The 10,000-nt window shown below is 40.5% G+C and overlaps 1 protein-coding gene across 1 annotated transcript in view; it reads right to left on the reverse strand.

The window, feature by feature from the left end:
- LOC143022030 (uncharacterized) overlaps nt 1–10,000 on the reverse strand; it is a 165,799-nt gene that overhangs the window by 62,467 nt on the left and 93,332 nt on the right. The gene's annotated exons all lie outside the window — the stretch shown is intronic.

Below are 10,000 nucleotides of genomic sequence, written 5' to 3' on the forward strand. Positions count from 1 at the left end.
GGGTAGATTGGCCACATCAACGCCGGAGTGAAGACGTCTGAAGATGGTCTTAAAGAATTGAGGAATTATCACATTGGACTTCCATGGGCTTGTAGTGTTCTGTAGCCAACACGGGTAGTTACCTCTTTAAGACTCGTGACCGCCAAGCACAGGACAAAGCTATGGTCACCCCTTAGAACGACATGCGTTCGATTAGTTTTATATTGATATAAATAATAATACTCCAGCAACTTCATTTATTTTGTAAATAAAATAAAATATATTTATTTGTGTCCAGTAACAAGGATATATATTATTTATATGAATATAAACTATTCGAACGAATGTCGTTCTAAGGGGTGACCATAGTTTTGTCCTGTGCTTGGCTACAGAACATTACAGGCTTCACCAGCGCCGACCACTGAGGGTTCGAGTAAAAACAACTTGTGTCACAATATTCTATTTTTCAAATCTCTATATATCAATATATCTCTCCATCATGTATAGCAAAGCTGAGTGATGAACTAGAAGATTGTGAATCTATACTAGATATACTATTGAAATGGTCTGATAGAAAACTAGATTTCTGTAAGCGAATAAGTCATATTCTAGTTATTCAAATGGAGGTTTGAGGTAAAATGTTGAAGGAAAAATAGCCCAGTGTGACAACATCTGAAGCAATAGGCTCAAGACTTGTTTGAACAAAGCCCCGAGGGTTTGAGTCAAACTTGAGGGTTTTATAACTTGAGCTTAGACCTTTAAGGACTCACACACCATTATTAACAGTCTTTGTTAAAGATTAGTTAATCTTTATCTTTTGTATAATACAACATATAAATATTAACTAATGTTCAACAAAGAATACGGATTAAGGGATTCGCCATATCACCACGCAAGGATGGAAATGTAGTTACCTCAGATAACGAACATCCCATTTAACGAAAAATTCGGTTAACGAACAACCTTAGTGAAAATTTTTGTCTCTGTTAACGAACGATACTTCGGAGAACGAACATACACAAATATGTGCACAGGCAATCCTTCTGGCTCAGAAGCGCTTTGGCGCGTTTGCCGCAACTGTCTCGGTTAACGAACGTTTTAGTTTAAGAACGGAGTCACGGAACGGCTCCACTGTATCTGAAAGGAGATGGATGAGAGATGGGAAGAATCCGGAATGGTGGTCAAGATACGATTGGCCCAGACGGGGATGCATTAGGTAGTTCCATGTCCATTATCACCTATCATTCCCATCCATAAAGCTATCTAACCTACTCATAAAACTTATTACAGAATTACTAAGTCTATTTCATTCATCGTCCTTTCTATTGTTATACCGGTGCTTCCCTATTTTCCTCTTAAATCTAAATTTGTCCGATTTAAATCCATTCTGTACACTGACGTCACAAAACTTTCGTATACACAGACACAGACACACACACACACACACACACACACACACACACACACACACACACACACACACACACACACACATACACACACACACATACATACATATACAGACACATACACACACACATACACACACAGACACACATACACATACACATACACATACACACACACACACACACACACACACACACACACACACACACACACACACACACACACACACACACACACACACACACACACACACACACACACAGAGAGAGAGAGAGAGAGAGAGAGAGAGAGAGAGAGAGAGAGAGAGAGAGAGAGAGAGAGAGAGAGAGAGAGAGAGAGAGTGAGAGAATGAGAGGAGGTGAAGAGCTACCTAATAATTTAGGGAAAATGGCAATCACCCTATAAGGTCTTCTTGATGATACTAATAACTTTCTTCCTTGGATGCAGCTAAAACAGATTGTTTTCAAACATAAACTGTATATAAAAGAAAAATTATTCTGAAAAAATTCTTGCCATGACAAAGAAAATTTTCTTCTTTTTCAGTGTTCCTTGCAAAAGCATTATTTTTGGGTTGCAACTACATAAACAGCGTGTTGAACATATTTTGCATTCTTAGAAAAAAGCCGCTGGTTATAAATTCTTCAAGAAGTTCTTCAAAAATCGTGGTCAAGGAGGAGAGACACGTCGAGGTACCCGAAGGCATGATGAAGCGAGTCGATTAATATAAAAATAATGAAAGATAAATATAAAGGTAAGGATAAAGAAAGACAAAGAAAAAGATAAAGATAAGAAAGATAAGATAGCTAAAGATAAAGCTACAGATGATGATTGATGATGATGATGATGATGATGATGATGATGATGATGATGATGATGATGATGATGATGATGATGATGATGATGATGATGATGATGATGATGGTGGTGATGGTGGTGATGGTGATGGTGATGATGATGATGATGATGATGATGATGATGATGATGATGATGATGATGATGATGATGATGATGATGATGATGATGATGATGATGATGATGATGATGATGATGATGATGATGATGATGATGATGAAAATGATGATGATTAAAATGATGATACTGATGATGAAGACGAGGATGTAGATAAAGAGGAGGAGGATGAGAACTAGGATGAAGATAAAAAGGAAGATCAAGTTAAAGATAAAGATATGATGAGGACGAGGATGAGGATGAAAACGATAAATTGAGAGCGGTGTTGTATTACTAAAAGAGTTCAGTAACCTCTGATTTGAAACAATTTCAGTTATATAAGCCCTTTGAATTACAGCCAAATGATCTTCATAAAAAAGATAACTGCTTTTCGTCTTTCAATAAAAACTGATGGGACTTGACCACGGTTATTTCTAAATGGGGAGTCAATATCCTTTACTTGTTTCTCTCTCTCTCTCTCTCTCTCTCACCCACAAACCCACCCACACCCATATCCACACCCACACCTAACCCACCCACACACATACACACACACACACACACACACACACACACACACACACACACACACACACACACACACACACACACACACACACACACATTCACACATTCATTGTCCAAAGCTGTAAGGCTAAAAGTAATTTTTAAAAGACAACCAACCCCGAAAATAAGATCAACTGAAATAATAATAAGATGATATTACCATACAATGAGTCTAGTAACGCCTTTTCCAAATTACTACCAAACAGCCATATGAATATGATATTCAGTTATCCTAACAGTATTTTTAGGAAAACGGTGAATGTACATCGCAGAACGAATGTGGATACCAGCCCCGGGGTTTATAAACAATCTTGTAAAGACTGTGAGGAAGTGCACTGGGGCCGAACAGGAAGAGATTTCATATCAAGAATCAAGAAATACAAAAACTCCATCAAATATAGCCAAGAGAATTCCGCAGTTTTCCTGCATACCAACAAAGAGGATCACCGCATGGACTGGTATAATGCCGCCATCATCTACAAATCCCACAGCAGTTTTCGAAGAAAAATGATTGATTCATCCTTGATAACACATCTTCCAAATTTCAATACTTCGAAAGGTCAGTGTTCCCTTGACTGCATAGCTTGGATGGCTGGAAATAAACAAATCTTAAAAGCGGCCAGACTTGACCTTACGATCGGCCAACCTTCGCCCCGAACTCGTCAAGGCCATATAAACCGAGTCTCCCCTTTCCCTGTCCCCTAAATGTACCCCTCTTTGTTATATTTACTCGCGCGCTCCACACTTTGTATCAATCTGCTGAAGAGGACCACAGATAGTGGTCGAAATATACAGATTTTCTGTTTTTCTTATCTTATTCCCCGACAGTGGTTTAATAAGTCTCAGTTTACAAATGTACCACTACGTTATATCTTCCTAATATACATATACATATACATGTACATGTACATATACATATACATATATACATTTACATATACATATACGTGTACACATATCTATAAATCTTTTACATAATAATGCTTGATTTGTTACTCGGAAACAATCATATATTTGTTTCTGGTCACGAAAAAGAGGAAGCTGAACTATAAAAAGAAAAATCAGGTCAAAGTGATTTTTTTTTTCCGTGAGAGAAATATCAGTATTGAGGAGTGCCCAGAAGTCCCTCTTATGTTGCTGACAGCGAAAATGTGCGGACCATTGGAGAGAAGTAAGAAAGTGCCTCTTCTCATGAAGAAAGAGCTGAGGGTGAGAGGTATGATCTCGAGAGCTTGTGTAGAGGTCGAGAACAGAGGAAGAAGAGAATCATTTTGCCATTGCTTTTGTGATGTAAACAAATACAGTGGTGCCAAATGTCACAATGTTTACGTTGGCAGTTTAGCGTTGTGGTGCACAGTGGACACCTTTAGCACTATCTCTAGTGAGACGTAAACAAAGACAATGTTGTCAAACGTCACATCAGCCGTTATACTCGGTATAAATGGAGGCAACTGTACATCCTATATACATTGTTTCCACCGGACGGAAACGAGTTTATGTTATTGCAGAATTGTCATGGAGAGGCGAGTGGATTTTGCTAAAAGTCGTTAAAGCAAGATCCAACGGAAAACTTTAGTACTGTAATATAGACTGTATATATATAAGAATGAAAACGTAGTGACGTACAAGACAGACTAAAAAAGAAATAGTTTATTCTTCTGGGAATAATAGAGAACAAACTTAGGTTTAAGAAATATACAAACAAGAATTCGTTTACCAACAGAGCGGTTAGTGAAAGGATTAGACTTAGTAATCATACAGTGAGTACTAAAACAATTCGTTGTTCTGAGAGGTTAGATAGGTTTATGGATAGGGATGACAGATGGTAATGGACATGGAACTACCAAGTGTAACCCTCATGGCAGTTTCCCTCTATTCTTATGTTCTTGTGCTTCTATTTTTCATCGCCATTTTTTTCCCAGAAATTTTCCAGTTTCCTCCATACTTTTTTCACTTTATGTCTTTTCTTTCCTCTCCTACTTGTTACCTCTCCTCCAGACACATTTCTCTTCTCTTTCTCTCCCACTCTCTTCATTGTTTCTCGTGTCAGGGTATATTTCTTCTCTCTTTTCCTCTTCCCCCTCTCTATTTGTTCCCACTCCTTTCCATATTTCTCAAGGTTTTCTCTTTCTCTCTATCTCACCCCTTGCCTTCTCCCAGCATATATCTCCGTCTTTTCTCTCCTATCCTTGTCGCTACTCCTCTCCTCCTTATTCATTTTCTTCCCTCCTCCTCTTCTTCCTCTAATCTCTTGACGACGCTTGCTCTCCAAGTATGCTTTGTGCAAACTTAAATTTCCTTTGATTTTCCCGCCTGCATCATTATCCAGTCCTCAGCTGTGGTTATCTTTCCAGGCTGCTCTTCAGGGGGATTTTGGTTTAACTTCTTATCTCTCTCTCTCTCTCTCTCTCTCTCTCTCTTTCTCTCTCTCTCTCTCTCTCTCCATCCAACGTCACTAGTTGTTCCACTGTAGAGGTTCTCAAAAAATGTCTCGACATTTACTTAGTTATAAACCCCCGACCAAAATGATCTACTTCTAGATAGGTTAAAAAAGTATTGATAATAGGTGAAGTACCAGAACAGCTTTGTAAGGATAAATACGTCTGTTGCTGTTCGTTTGTCGATGTTACTCCATGTAACTCTTTCTCACTCTCTCTCTCTCTCTCTCTCTCTCTCTCTCTCTCTCTCTCTCTCTCTCTCTCTCTCTCTCTGGTGCGTAAAGACTTAGCCCACCCTTAAGTCAGGAGGGACCAAGCTATCGGGCAAATAAGGCCTTGCCCTAATTAGAACAACGTAGATAAAGTATGGCCCTTTATTTAAGGAGTTAATTGAGGTACTTTAATCCTCCTATCACCACAGCAGGGGCCACCCTCCCCTTTCCTTATTTCTCTTCTCCTCCTCCTCCTCCTCCTCCTCCTCCTCCTCCTCCTCCTCCTCCTCCTCCTCCTCCTCCTCCTCGTCCTCCTCCTCCTGGATGTCTTAGATTGAGATAGTATGTTAGTACATTTATATTGTAATTATTTAATTCAAGTAAAATAAATATTTTCATTTTACTGTCAACTACTATTTCCTATGATATGATCTTAAAGCAAAAATTATGTTCGAATTGTTTTAAACAAGTTAGTGTCCCTAAATTTATTAATTTTTAAAGTTATTCATTATAGCACATAGACAAGCTAATTAATATAAGTACATGAAGAGATAGATAAAGGCATAGTAGATAAAACGATCAAACATTTATTAACTAAGTATAAAAAAATCAAACATAAATAAGCAAATGTATAAAAATAAATATTAACTACATAATGAAATTATATATAAGTGGATAAATAGATGCATAAAACATTTGAATGTATAAATGCAATTAAACAAATATCAAAACTAATTAAAAGGGACATGCATTAAGTGAATACAATTAAATAAACTTATAAATTAATTAAAACAGACATATATATCTATTTCCATATATACCTCACAAGCGCTAAAATAAACATTTGGATATGAAGTCTTGTTTGAATTTAAATGTGAATCCAATTTTGAACCCCAACTTGTGTCAGTTTGTTTCTCTTGAGGTGGACTGCGGAGAATTTTTTAATCAATGGGTCATCACACTGGGCTTCCATATTATTCCAACACATAAATCTAAACCACGAGAGTGACTTACACATACACACACACACACACACACACACACACACACACACACACACACACACACACACACACACACACACACACACATATATATATATATATATACATACACACACACGCACACACACGCGCACACACACGCACACGCACATACAAACGCAATATTATTAAAGAAATAATCAATTCCAAGAGGGAAGAAGATTATATGATTGCAATTGGATGCATACAGTAATATTTGGTTAATGAAAATGAAGAGGGTGGCGCGCGTACAAGACGGAGATTATGCTAATTTATATGATTACATTATTTCTTTAGTGTGAGGAGCTCTGCCCCTCTGAATGGAACCAACTGGTGCTAAACACCAAAATCGCCGTGCCTGAGGGAAGACTGAATATATCTTATTTCTTCTACGGAGTGGAATAAAATTGGCACGTGATTTCGAAAACAAAATGTGTAAAGTGTATTACTCGAGTGAAGACATTAAAGGGGGATAGATTTCTACCTCTTCCTCTTCTTCTTCCTCCTCTTCCTTTTCGTCTTCCTTCTTCTTCTCTTTTTCTTTATACTATTTATTCTCTTTCTTCTCCTCTCCCTCCTCCTCCACTTCCCTTTCCTCCTTCTCCTCCTTCTCCTCATCCTCTTCCTTTTCGTCTTCCTTCTTCTTCTCTTTTTCTTTATACTATTTCTTCTCTTTCTTCTCCTCTCCCTCCTTCTCCTCCTCCACTTCCCTTTCCTCCTCCTCCTCCTTCTCCTCTTCCTTCTCCTCTTCTTCCTCTTCCTTCCTCCTCTCCTTTTGTTCGTAGTATTCCTTTTCGTTCTTCTTTCTTCCCATTCCTCATTTCTCTCTTTTCCTTTCCTCCCCTCCCCTCCTTTTCCTTCTCCTTCACCCTTTTTCCTTTTCCTATTCTTCTTTATTGTCCTACTTCATCTCTTCCTCTTGCATCTCCAGAGCCACCCAACCTTGTTTCTCCTATTATTTTCCTTCATACTCTTCCTCCTATTCATTGTCCTCCTCTTCTTATACTCATTCTATTCCTCCTATTCCTATTCCTCCTCCCTCCCCTTACCCTCCTCCTCCTCTTTCAACTCCTCTTTTTTTCACTGACTTCCCAACTCCTCCCCTTCCTCCTCCTCCTCCTTCTCCTCCTCCTCCTAATCATCATCATCTTTCTCATCATCATCATCATCATCACTTCCAGCGATAATATCTCTATTATATTGTCATCATCACAACCAAATATGCCAATAATGACAATACTCTTTCCTCCGTCTGATGGCCACCACTTTCGTCTCCCTCTCCAGATTCCTTCGATATTTCCTCCCTCATCTTTCTCCCTCATTCTTCTCCACCATTAACGCCTTAACACTGTGCTTCCGGCTGATTCTCCTTCATTTCTGTACTTCCTGTCCTTTTACCGCCTATTTTCTTTCCTCCTTTATTCTTTCTCTCCTCCTTCCTATCTCCTTCAATAGTTACCCGATCTTCAAACCTGCCCTCTTCCACATCTCCAATCACCCATTGCGCCCGAACACCCGGCCATTGTCGTAATAAACCAGCCTCTCCATGGGTCAAATGGGGTCTTTGATATGATCATCTATTGTATGGGATAGGATTAGCGACGTCGCAATGCTAGTGTGGCATCATTCGAGAGCTCCACCTCAATTTCCATCTCTATCTCCTACCCTTGCTACCTCTCCCTTTCCCTTCTATCCTTCCTTGATCCTTGTCTCCCTCTTCCAGCCCTCTGCTCCCCTCCTCCACGCCCCTCCGCCCCTAGTCGGCCTTCTTTGTAACACCCTCAGCTTCTCCCCCCCCACCCCTGCAGAAGTCTTCAGGTCGCCTGGATCCCATCCCATCTTCAGGATGACAAGAGCTCTCGGGGTCCCTTTCTATACAAAGGAAGACCAACGTGGCAGAAGACCCATTGGTCCATAACTAGGCGACCACAAAGAAATGTGTTTCACTACATTCTCTCGCTTGTTATACTCGATGGTGGCAGAGGTGGCGGTGGTAGTGGTGGTATGGGTGGTGGTTGTGGTAATGGTATAAGTGTTGGTGGTCGTGATGGTGGTATAGATAGTTGTGGTATAGGTGTTAGTTGTGGTAATGGTATAAGTGTTGGTGGTCGTGATAGTGGTATAGGTAGCGGAAGTAGTGGTGGTATAGTGTGGTGGTGGTGGTGGCAATGAAGGTTTTCGTGGTAGATGTAATAGATAGTATCAATGGAATTGGATGTCGCAATTGGTGGAAATGGTGTCAATAGAAACAGTGATGGTGTTAGCCGAGACACCAGTGAACGGTTTGGTGGTGGCATCAATGGTAATGTAACTGGTACTGGATATGATGGTGGTAGGGATGGTGTCAGTACCCAGTACCAGTGTTCGTGGTAATGATGGAAGGTATAGTGATGACAGAGGTATCTGCAGTTGTAGTAGCAGAAATGGTAATTGTACTAATAATACCAGGGGCTAGGCCTCAAGGTGGTAATGCTAACAGTAATGGGGATGGAAATTGTTTTTGTGGTGTTTTTTTTTGTATTTTTTTTTCTGATGGCATTAGTAATGTTGATACTGATGGTAATGGTTAATTTGATACTTTTAATGCACATGTTGGTGATGGTGGTGGTGGTGATGATGGTGATGATGATGGTGGTGATGATGGTGGTGATGGTGATGTTGATGGTAATGGTCGTGGTGATGGTTGTGATAATGACGAGCATGATGTTTTTATCAAGATTATGATTGCACACACATGATCATGTTGATAAGTATCGTGGTAATCATTATATATCACTGTAGTGTGAAGAGGGACGAGGAAGAGGAGGAAGAGGAGGGAGAAAAAGAGGTGGAGGAGGAGGAGGAGGAAGGGGTGGAGGAGGAGGAAGAGGAGGAAGAGGAGGAGGAGGAAGAGGAGGAAGAGGAGGAGGAGGAGGAGGAGGAAGAGGAGGAGGAGGAGGAGGAGGAGGAAAGAGGTGAGCTATATTACACAGAAATGGGAAGTACCCTGTAAGCAGCTCCGCCTGGGGAGACGTCAGGAGAAAATAGGATGTAGAGGAGGAGGAGGAGGAGGAGGAAGAGGAGGAGAAAGAAGAGGAGGTGGAAAATGAGGAAGAAGAGGAGAACGAGGAGGAGGAGGAAGACGAGGAGGAGGAAAAGGAAATGTGGACAAGAAGAGGAGGAGAAGGAAGAAGTGGAATAGAAGGAAATGGAGGAAGAGGAGGAGGAAGAGGAGGAGGAAGAGAAGGAAGAGGAGAAGGAGGAGGAGGAGGAGGAAGCAGGGACAGGAACAAGAGTAGAGAGTGGAGGAGGACAGGAGGAAGAGGGGGAACAAGAGCAGAATAAGGAGGAGGAGGAGGAGGAGGAGGAGGAGGAGGAGGAGGAGGAGGAGGAGGGAGGAGGAGGAGGAAGAGGAGGAGGAGGAGGAGGAGGGGGAAGAGGACAT

This window comes from Oratosquilla oratoria, chromosome 43 (genome assembly GCF_046742065.1).
Source record: "Oratosquilla oratoria isolate Oo_2021 chromosome 43, ASM4674206v1, whole genome shotgun sequence".
NCBI classification, from domain to species: Eukaryota; Metazoa; Arthropoda; class Malacostraca; order Stomatopoda; family Squillidae; genus Oratosquilla; species Oratosquilla oratoria.